Source organism: Vicia villosa, linkage group LG2 (genome assembly GCF_029867415.1).
Source record: "Vicia villosa cultivar HV-30 ecotype Madison, WI linkage group LG2, Vvil1.0, whole genome shotgun sequence".
In the NCBI taxonomy this organism is placed as follows: domain Eukaryota; kingdom Viridiplantae; phylum Streptophyta; class Magnoliopsida; order Fabales; family Fabaceae; genus Vicia; species Vicia villosa.
The window spans coordinates 120,048,082-120,060,544 of record NC_081181.1 but is presented as its reverse complement, the minus strand read 5'-3'; positions in this window follow the sequence as shown (position 1 = coordinate 120,060,544).

The following is a 12,463-nucleotide window of genomic DNA, read 5'->3' as shown; positions in this document are numbered from 1 at the left end:
ACTTGGTGTTTTGAATTATGAACATTTGATTTAAAGTTCATGTTCATTCAACTCGGCTTAATGTATCTTTGATTCCACTTTTGAAAACATTTGGTTTAAAGTTCATGTTCATTCAACTTTGCTTAGTGTATGTTTGATTCCAGGAGTGTAGAATTGATTTTAAAATGTTTGATTTTTGTAAAAGTAGAATTTATTTTGCCTAAAAATTAATTTTTCTTGAAGTTACGATTTGTATCTTTTGAGTGATTTTAACAATAAAATTTACTATTTAATTCACTTTTACATGAAATATTTCAAACATAAATAACTTAACATTCAATTCACTTTATTCTAAATCAATTCTCTAAAATCAATTAATTCAAAATTAATTGATAGGCTAAATACCCTTTTTAGTCCCGTATGTCACCCTCTGGGTCCATTTTTGTCCTATTCTTTTTAAAATGACCAATTTAGTCCCTTACGATTTCAAACAGGGTTAAACCAGTCCTTTCTGTCAAATAAGGGCAAATGGCGTTAGACTTATAATATGTGGCAGCTGAAGTGAATTTTCATGTTAACCTTCTTCTTCCTTCCTTGCAGATTCTGTGTTTCCCCCAAATCTAACCCTTATTCGAAAATTGAAAAAAAAAAAACAAATTGAAACCTAAATCGAGTATATTGGTGGTTGTAATCATGAGTTCTGACCGCAGTTCATCATCATCAGCAAAAAATAGAAGTGATTCGCAGATGAATAGTAGCAAGAACCTTCCATGGAACCCTTTTTGTCGTTGTGGAGACACTGCTGTTCTTCGAAGAGCAAGAACCACCAGCAATTATGGAAAGCTTTTTTGGGGTTGTCAACATTTTAAGGTAATAATGTTAAAATATTGTTGTTACATTGTTGAAGTATTGTTGCTGGATTATATGTTTAAATATTATTGAACTATGTTATTGTTAACTTGTATAGGGATATAGTAATGCTGGTTGTGGATTCTTTGAATGGTTCTATGATGAAGCTAGAGATGAGAAGGAGGAATTCAAGTTGAAGCAACAAAGCAAGATAGATGTGTTAACTAAAGAGATCGATGAAGCCAAAAAAAGAGGTTGAGCAATTCCATCGCACTAATATGGAATTAGAAGTTGCTTTGAAGAACATAATCAAGTGGAAAAAGTTTTGGAAGTTAATGTTCTATGTTGTGTTTTTTGTTGTAGTATTCAAGATGCTATAATTATGTACCAGGTTTATGTAACAGTTTGATGTATCAATTGACAATCCCTATTTCACTATATACCAATTATGCAGTATAAATTTTGGCATGAATTTGTTGTACCAGTTCAGTAATGTTACAATATAATTTTGGCATTAATCGTAAATAAACCTTGTGATAACTTGAATCAAACAAGTGATAAGAAACTTGAATCATAACCAACTTGCATTACTTGATTCATAAACCTTGTTCAAAACAACAGTGGTTACCTTAAAAACCATGTTCTTAAAACAAACATTACACACCCAAGATTCTCAAAACATGTATTACATAAGTTGTTACAAAACAGACATAAAGTGCCATGTTCTTAAAAAAGACATCACATAAGATGTTACAAAACAGACATGAAACAGAACAAAACATAAATGGACATGACTAATTGGTCTTCTTTGGATTGAGTCTTTTTGTTGGAGTGGTCCTCCTAGTGGTAGGGCCAAGTGCATTTTGTGATGCACTTAGCTTGGTTGTTGTACCATGCATGATAGATGACTTCCTAATAGGTAACTTTTTTGGCTTCCCTCCTTGCTGAGTTAACCGTGTAGCCCTTGACTGAGAGGGTTGACTTGGTGGCTGAGTTGGTGGTGTAGCCCTTGTCTGAGTGGATTGACTTGGTGGCAAAGTTGGTGGTGTAGCCCTTGTCTGAGTTGGCTGAGATGAGTCTGTAGTTAGTGTACTCTTACATGTTGACTTATTGTGTCCAATTTTCCTGCACCTGCTACATCTAAGTACCATTCCAGTTTTTCTCATCTTTGGATCTGTCCCATCAATTTCACCCTGCTCAAGGTTCCTCCTCTTCTTGGATCTACCTGGCATTTTTTTGAATTTTGGTGGCTGCACATCTGGATACTCTGTTTTGATCCATAAGTTTGTTCCATTAACATGATAGATTATTGGTTGATATACAGCTTGGTACCTTGATTTCTTATAGAATTTCGGGATGTAGTCATCAATGTTCATATTTCTACTATTCAAGGCAGAAATGGACAGAGTCACATTTGGATTGTGTCTTGAAGAAAGATTTACTCCAGAATCTGGGTGGTGTTTGCATCATGTGCTTGAAAGCATCCTGATTGATCTCTTTCATTTTTAGCATCTCCCTTTCCCATGCTTGTGGATAAGTTGATTTAGCAGCTTTCTAGATAATCTCCTTCAATAACTTTCCAGGAAATCATTTTCTAAAATTATTATATAAGTGCCTCACATAAAACCTTTGTTCAACATTAAGAAGTAGTTCATCCATTGCAGGAAGAAGATGCTGTAAAAAATACCCCAAAATATGTACAAAGAATTAACACAAAATGAGGTAATAAATGTGAAAACATAAGTACGTTGATACCTTCTGCTGATCTGATATGAATGTATAGGCTAGGCATTCATCTCTTCCTCCCAAATCAGCAATGAGAAGCTCTAGAAACCATGACTAGTTATCCTTTGTTTCCCCCTCTACAACCGCAAAGGCAATTGGAAGCATCTGGTCATTAGGATCTACACCAATTGCTGCCAGAATTAGACCTCCACAAATACCCTTTAAGAAGCACCCATCCAAACCAATCATATGCCTAGACAACTTGAAACTTTCTTTGCAGCTAACATTACACACATACAGCCTCTTGAAATAAGGCCTAATATCATCAACACTCTCTTCCACAGGTGTGACATTTAACTTTACAGTTGATCCAGGATTGGACCTTAGAATTTCATGACAATAATCATAAATCCTAGTGTAATCTCCTAAAAATCAACCATCCACCATGTCCCTTGCTACAGATCTTGCTCTAATTGCCTTTGTCTTATTAACTCCAACATTCCATTTCCTTTGAGCCTTATCTTTGATATCCCTTATCTTCATCTTTGGATTATTTTTCAGTGAATTTTTTATTCTCTTACTAAGCCATTTGGTAGTGTAGCGGGGAAAATCTAAGATCAAAATCATTGACTGACTTGACTCATTATTTTAGTGAATTCCTTATCACAATGCCTTGGAATTAACCATCAAGGACTTTCAAGAAAACACCTACATACACAAAAAAGAAAACAACCCAATGCCTTTAAGTAAACTCCAAGGACTTCTAGAAATAATAACGGCAAGATAACAAGGTCCAGAGGTATCGAAGTAACAAGGATCCTAATGCTAAGTCCAAGAGGTCCAGATCTCTAAAATGCTCGGGATAGTAACCAATAGTCCATAGAGAACCTTAAGTCTTTTTTTATTGTTTTAAGTTGGTCATTGGTGTTTTAAACACAAAATAAAATATGGTCCAAATGGACAAAAGAAAAATGACAGAAACATAAACATACGTCCAAATGGACAAAGGAAAAAATGGCATAAACATAAAGAGGATGAATGATAAATGAGAAAATAAAAGCATAAAGCGTAGAAAGATAAAGAGAAATATAATAAAGAGCGAAAATTAAAGTTAATTATTAATTGTTAGTAGTTAGTAAATAAAGATCGATGGTGAGTGAATGATGATCTTGGGTTTAAATTCAATGAAAGTTCATTAGAAGCTTGATAGAATCAAAGCAACTACACGATAAACTTCCATAAGTCTTAAACCAACCGCATACAATCTCTACCATATTTGATCTTTTTTTTGATTTTGGGACAATTTCGCGCTATGTTAAGCAGATCACCAAGTAACTTATATAGAAGTCACCCTACAACGAGGTCGATCAATAATTTGAGTGTTAATGCATGCTAGAAAACGATATGTAGATCGTTCTCCGAAAAGAAAAGAGGTACCAGTCTCGTCTTCATCAAGAATCCAAAGAATTCCAATGATATTGAAGATTTTCATCGACCAAAATAAAAGAGAAGAAAAAAGATGGAATTACATTAAAGGTTCCTTCCATCTTCAAGTTCAATCACTTAATAATGTGGATTAGAATTTTCATCTCATCAACGCCCTAAGTCCATTGACTTTGAAGAGAAATTAGACCTCTAAACTTGTAATTCAAAAAAATATCAAAAGGATGGAGTAGGAGAAGAGTTAGAACCAAAAACAAGTTTAAAAACGCAAAAAAAACATTCTGCCAGCGTGAAATCAATTTCATCAGGAGGGAAATTGATTTCACTACTGCAGTTTTAAAAAAAACATGGCACGAACAGCAGGAAATCAATTTCAGCCAGAGGGAAATCGATTTCCCTTGTGTATTTTTCAGCAAAAATAGCTTCTAAAGGAGAAAAACTTGTTTAAACATAAAACCAAACACCTTGTGATCTTGGATACAATTGTGCACGAAAATACCATCAAATCACCATCAAATAACACCAAAATGACACCATAGATGTAGCACACATAATCAACAAAGGATCACATTTTGAAGAATGGAAATGGATCTAGAGATTTACCAATTTGCAATCAACTTCTTCAAGAACAAACACCAACAAGCCTTGATCTACAAAGAATGGATGAAGAAAAAGTGTTTGGATAGAGGTTTAGCTCAAAGATTAGTGAGATTTAATGTGAATCTCACTAAATTTTTATGGAAGAAAAGCTTTGAGTGATTTGGGAAAGGATGAGAAGAGAAATTGCAAGAGTTCTTTTGGCTTTCCAAGATTGTGAAATGAAGAAGAGGAGGCCTCTATTTATAGAATTGGAAGTGAGTGTAGTGGTAAATTGGTAATTTTCCCTTGGAAATTAATTTGAATTTAATTGGTAAGAAAATGGGATTAAAGTGAGGTTAATGAAGGGAATTATAGTAATGAGGTGGAAATTGGTGGAAATAAAAAAGGATCAAGTAAATGAAATTGGTGCTAACAATCAAATGGTGCACATGTCATCAAATGAGGGTGTATGATAGGACTTAATCATGATGAGGCATGAAACTATGAGATCAAGATTATTCTCCCAAAAATGGTACCAAAGATCACTAAGCTTAAGCATTGTTCATTTTTGGCCAACTTGCTGCATGAAATCGATTTACCCAGGAGGGAAATTGATTTCCTCTTGTTCAAAAGGAGAATTTGGCGCAAAATGCAGTATGGAAATCGATTTACCCAGGAGGGAAATCGATTTACCCCTTTTCAAAATGGGATCTTGGTGGAAAATGCAGCAGGAAAATCGATTTACCCAAGAGGGAAATCGATTTCACCATACAGAAATGTTGAAAATGCCTTGTTTAATGGATGCCTTGGCTCAGTATCTACAAAAACACAAACCTACAAAAGGAACAAAGCAATATTTTGGTAGTTTGGTTAGTATGACATATATACAAGCTAAACAAACATTGGTGCTTAATGGTTCCCCTCAGAGATGAAGTGAGCATCACATCAGAACAAAGCTTTAAGATGAAGCTCTTGATTGATGATTGAGATGCAAATGATGTATGATCTTAGGGTCAAAATTGGGGTATGACAGGTAGTCATCATTTTCACGTTGTATTCTCTACTGCAACTATGTATATCAACTAGTTTCCTAAGCTGCCAAGTCTCTTCATTTGGAAACTTGCTACAATAGGCTTCCCATTGACAGCCTTCCTTACACACCACCCTAACCCTTTGTTTGTCATTTTTCCTAAACTTTAGGTTTCTACCTGATTGGACAACATATGTTTTCATTGCTTCCTTGAACTCACAACTTGAAGTAAAAAAAGTTCCCAACTCCCATTTGTAGTTTGACATATATTTCAATAACTTGAATATTGGATACTTCTTCTTGGATGTTCCCCCATCGATACCATCACTTTCACAACCATTTTCTAACTCCTCACTTCCATTTATACTACCCATCTTGTAACGCCCGTAAATGTGTTTTTCTGATTAATTGTGATGTTTGCTACATTTTCCTAATTTTACCGTTTTCGAGTCGAGTCAGTCGGTAAATATTAATTATGTTAATATTTTACTTATTACTTTCCATGTGTGTAATTATTATGTTTTGGGTGTTAATTGGTTAGAATTGATATTTAGTGACATTTGGGCCAAAATTAGAAATTATGAAAGTTGAGAGGGGGAAAATGAGAAGTAGAGAAATAGAAAGAGATATTTTGATAAAGAGAGAAAAAGAGATATTTTGAGATAGTAAGAAAGAAAGAGAACTTGGGGAAGAGAAGAGAAAGAAGAGAAAAACAAAGAGAAGAAGAGAGTTGTATAATCCAAACCAAGCTAGAGCCAAGAATCCAACCAAGGTAAGGGGGATGAATATAGTTTATCTTGATTGTATGATTCTTGTAGTTTTGTGTGTTTTGTTCTTGTTCTTACTCTTTTCCAAGCTTGTTCAACAATGGCAAATTGTGTGTTTTGTGAGTTTTGAAGATATAAACTTGATTTTGTGGTGTGTGTGTGTACTATGATGATAGATATTCCCATGGATCATGTTTGTTTTTCATTTCTCCATGTTTTCTTGCTTATGAAGAAATTTAGGTCAAAGATGATATGTGATGATCCAACCATATGATAATCATGGATTAGGTGTATATATAGCATGTTTGTGTTGTATTGATGTTAGGATGAAGGTTTAAATGGGTTTTGAATGGTTTAGAGGGAGCTGAGACGGTCTGTTACAGGACTGGTTTTTCTGGGTTTACGCAGGCCCGCTGAGCGGAGGGGGGTCCGCTGAGCGGAGGTTCTTTCGCAGGGAATCTCTGTCTGGGTCCGCTGAGCGGAGGTTCTGTATTTTCGTTTGGTGAATTCTCTGTCTGGGTCCGCTGAGCGGAGCTCAAGCGGACTGTGTGAAATTTTATTTTTCCAAACTTCGTTTTGTTGTATCTTTTGAACCGTAGGTCGTTTCTACGCGCCGTTTGAAGTATTATGAGAACCCTTGAGTATGCTTTATGATAAAGAAGAGTGTGTTGGTGGTTGAATGATTTTTCATAAATGTATTTTGTGAAATGATATTTGCTAATCAAGTATGTTTTGACGGTATACGTGTGCTGTGTGAATATGAACGCCTGAGTGGCAATTTTGATGATGTATCCGTATAGAATAATATAACCGGTGTGATGTAGATATGTGACCGAGTTATATTGTTGTTGTTGTTGTTATGTAATTGAGTCGTTTGTATGCACAGCATAACATTTCAATACGTTAATGGCGGAATGCTGTTAACAGATGGCCTGCGGGCATGGTTACCAGTAGGGGCTTAATGCTCGGTAATGGAATGAGCCTGAGTGGCAAGAGGTCATCAGTGGGAGCTGCGTGCTCGATGACGACAGCCTGCGGGCTTCCTGAGTGGAATAAAGTCCCAGCATAATGCTTGGCAGGTGTATTTGTCATAATGACAAGGAGGAGTTTTACTCCGGATTTGGTACCACATGCATACGCATAGTCGAGTCTCATTCATCATCTTCGGTCTTTATAATTTATGTTATCATCCATGTACCGCATTATTTATATATTGATTGTGGTTGACTTATTGGATTATCTTGTTATATGACTCTTAATGATATTGTTGGAATTACTATATTGATCATGCTTTCATTATGAATTGTATTCTCACCCTTCTGCCTTAATGTTACCTACTCGTGGGTAATGTGCAGGTGATCCGCAAGTGTAGGTGCTCTCTTTGTAGTCGTCCGTTTTGGTGTCGTCCGCTCGTGATACGTAACACCTAAGGGGGGGGGGATCGAACACTTATTTTGTAGATAATGCTTATAGGATCCTTTTGATGTATATTTGATCCTTTTTATGTATTCGTATTATGTATTTTGGATACCTTCTCATGCGATGTATTTTGGAAGGATGTTGTGGATATTTTGTTTACCGATGCATTTATACAAGTATGAATACTGTGGACCGTCCTTTCGGGCCATACCCCTCCGTGGGTGGGATACGTGAACTGACTCTTTTTTGTCGATCGGACGCTTTCGCGTCACTTTTGAAAAAGTTTACAGAGTCGCCACCGACCTTTTATTTTATCCAATGAAGGAAAGGTTTATAAAAGAAACAGAAAAAAGACCTTTGAGAGATTCTGGGTAAGGGGGTAGGTTATACAAAGGGAAGGTGTTAGCACCCTTTGTATCCATGGTTATCCATGGGCTCTTTAGTTTGCTTAGCTCATTTGCTTTACTTTTCAATTGATTCGGAATGCTTTACCTGTGTTTTTGAAATACCTTTGCAAATAGAATTTGTAATGATCCTTGTGCGGATATATACAAATGCTTGTTTATCTTTCGAAAGATGTTTTGAAAAGATCGTTAATTTTGTAATGATCCGTGTTTGGATGTATACAAAATATTGTCTTTTGGAAAATTCGTTTTTAAAAAAACAACAGTGTATGAGAATTTTGTTTGTTTTGATTTTGAGCAAGCAAACTAGGAGGTCTACCCTGAGTTAGGAGGTCTTTATCCTTGTTCCCTTTAAAAATCTATCCATTCGTCGGATATAAACAAAAGGTTCGATTTTGTACTCGAAACAGTAGAAATGTAACTTTGATTTTGAAAAGAGTGAAAAGGGGTTACCCTAGGAGGTGCAAATGTGATTGTGATTGAATTCAGATATTTATCTTTGAAGTTAGTGATCTGACGGTTCAGTTTTATCTTTGACATACACGCAGTTTATATGGGTGCTGGAAATTAAAATGCGGAAATGTAAAGTGCAGAAAGTAAATCTACGCTATTACATCGATTGTGCGGGAAATGTAAACTAGCCTATTTACATGAATTTGACATCCTATACATTTATCTAGGAATTTTAAATTGCAAGAAATAAAAGGCATATTTTTGTATTTTTGTGATTTATTTTAAATATAATTAATGCATTATTAATTAATTTAAAATAAAGAAAAGATGGAAATATGATTAAACCTAGCAAATAAGTTTAAAAATATGTACAAAATGTTTGTTAATTGATTTTAGAACAAAACTAATTTTTTTGGAATTTTTGAAATTTGTTTTTGGATATTTTAAGTTAATCAAAACATAATTATGCAAATAATTACACAAATAATTAAAACTTAAAGAGAAAATTATCCTAAATATGTACAAAATTAGTTTATGATATATAAACAATATTTAACACAAAGAACAATTTTTTTTTTATGATTTTTTGACTAATTAAAATAATTAATAAGCAAATATACAAATACATACTAATTAATTATGAAAAATATTGAAATTTTGAAGAAAAATAAAATATTTTTGTTTCATAAAATAATATATTATTTTAGAAATTTAAAATATTTTTTGTGGAATTTTTGGAAGTTTTTAACTATTTTTAATTAATTTATCAAAGAAACTAAAATAAAAATAGAAAATAAAATTAAAAATATAAGGATACTGATCTGGTGTGGCAATTAATGAAGGAGCATGGTGAGCTTGCATGTGTGAGGCGTTGGATTGGCTTTGAGATTGATCCAAGGGCACAGATTTGTAGGTGCATGGTATGATGGTGTACACTGAATCCAAGGGGATTCAAAGTCTTTGCAGGGGCCCACGCTGGATTGACCAGCGAATAAGATTTGAGGGAAGGGCCACCTTGGCGCGCTGAAAAGTCAGACGAACCACGCTTGGACGCGTGGTCGTCTTCAACCTCCAGAAGTGAGGTTTTCAGCTTCAAATAGCGGGGGTTTTTAACCTCCCCTATTTGGACGTTAAAATTCCAGTTTTTTAACAACCTATGAACCTGCAAAAAATACGAGTTAGCAATAGAAACAAGTGACCCAGATCCACTAATTAGAGTGTCCTGAATCCAAATATGTCATTTGTTTTAAGGTTTGAAGCTCCTAGCTATGGATACGAAGAAGATGAAGCTTAAACACTCATGGACTCGTTTTAATGGTGGAGCCTGATCCTCACGTTGGAACACTCATGCTAAGGCCCAGATCACACATATAGGTCCCCATAAGGATGTTAGGGTGGTTAGTTTGCAGTGAAATTAGTTGCATATACAAAAACGAAAATAAAACTCATATGTACATGAAGAGCTTTAAGTGCTTTATACGACTCTCATATGTCTATATTTAGAGCTCAATCTTACTCTATAATGTTTGAGGAGATGATTAGAAGTGTTTATTGGTATTGATATTGATTGGAAATTTGAATTTGAAAATTACAAAGTATATGCAAATTTTGAGAATTTTTGTGATATTTCTTGCTATACTCTTGCCCTATTTCGTGTGTCCTCCTTTTGCTGAAGTATGATGCTTCTTTTATAGCCCAAAGTTGCTTGGAACTCAAGCTAAGAAGCTTTGTTGTCTTTGTTGAAAGTTTGATTTTTAAAATATTAAAAATCTTTGAATTGTTGACCAAGCTTGACTCCATTCAATGCTCTTGTCTTGCTCTTCAATTCTTGCAGAAAAAATGAAGATTCCTTGAAGTGAGTCATACTTGGAGGCCAAGCAACCATTATCCATGCATTTTCCTTTTAATTTTAATCTTAAAGTAAGATAAAATTATGCAAAAAATGGCCAATAAAGATGTGGGCTTTGTCTTGGTCGTGGGAGGCCCATAGTAACATGGCAAAGATGTTTGGACCATAAAAACTTGGACTCATTTGGAAAAAAAACATTTTTGAGCAATGTTGATTTCATGCATTTTCCCAAAATTTAGCCAACTTCAACAAGGTGTAAATCCTTCAATTTTTGTCATATGAAGGAGATCTTGCACTTTTTGGAAACCTCAAAGAGTCCTCTAACCAATGTCTTTGGTCTCATATCAAAATGATTTTTGGTTCTCCTTGTGTGTCCATTTGAAAAAAGTGTCTTTTTGTTGACTTTGAAAATGACCTGTAATGTCTTTGGCCATATTTTTCAAATGGTGAATGCTATGACCATGGGATCAATTGCATTTGAAAGATAATTGAATTTCCTTCAAAATGAGCTTTGGTTGACATTTTTTGGATGAAGGATGAGAGAGTTATGATCAGTCAAAGTTGAGTTGACTTTTCAGGCAAAAACCCTAATTTTGAATCTTAGGGTTTTGTTGATTTTTGATCTTTCCTTGATGAATTGTGATCATCCAATGATCAAATGTTGAATCCTTTGACAAAATATGGACTTTGACAAAAAATTTCATTTTTGACTGTCAGTTGACTTTTTTGGTCAAACGGGTCGTCTGTTGACTGTTTGAGCTGCTGACGGTGCGTCTGAGTGAATTGAAGTTTGAAAATTTGTATGATGGTACTTTGAGATGTATGGATGTATATGAAATCCATTTGAGCTCTCAAAACTTGTTGCTCCTGTTAAAACAAGAAAAACCCTGATTAGGGACTGTCTGTATAGGAGGCAGTTAAGCGTACCTGATTTTTGTGCAGTGTTGAGTTTCTGCTAATCATGTGATATTCAGAAGACTTCTAACACAAAAATTTTGGAAATTTGAATTATGAATGATTGATTTGATTGATTGTACAAATCACTGTGAATTGTACTGTCTGCAGTTTGTCTGTCAACCGACTGTTCGTGTACTGAAGCAGCAGTTAAAGTGAAAAATCAACCGTCAAAGTTAATTTTCTTTTTTTTTTGTTGTTATTTTTGTTTTTGTTTGGTGTGAAGCATGAAAATTTATTTACATGACTTGTTAGAAAACAGAAACATAATAAATAACTGATATTTACGGTATGCGGGCAAAATTACCGATAATAACCTGAAAATTATTTAATGCACAGAAATAGAAATATTTGACTGGCAGAAAATACACAAAATATTATCTTAGTAATTAAGCAATATTATGACAACTAGTACAACATTTAATACTGACAGTATAAATATTACATACTATATTGAAAAGTACGACGAATAAACGGTACGTTTAAGAAAATAAGAAACACGACAAATTTTAAAAATGACGGTTGACGAACCATGCTATGATTAATAACATGTAGAGGAGTGGGAGTGCAACCATTGCAGGTCCACACTTCTCAGGACTGTGTAGGCAGAAGAAAGTTGTGATCACCGTAGCAATGGTGACGACTGTAAGAAGCAGTGTTTCTATCCATTTTGCCATTTTTGCTAGGGAAGAAGAAATGATGGATTATGAGGTAGGAATTTGAAAGATGATTTAGAATTTGATGTGAGATTTGTGGGAAGAATGAGAGGTATTTATAGAATGGAAAGATGATAGAGACGTTGGGGAATGATGTGATTCCGTACAAAAGGAAATTTGAGTGGAAGTAAGATTTGAAAGAAAGTGGAGATAGTGTTGGAAAAAAGAGAGATTTGATTTTTGAAAAAGAGATTTGAAAAGATTTTTGAAAATAATGGAATATAGTACAAAAATTAGTGGGAAACAAAAGATAATAATAATCTACTTGTTACCAGTACAGTCTGAGTTTCCTGATT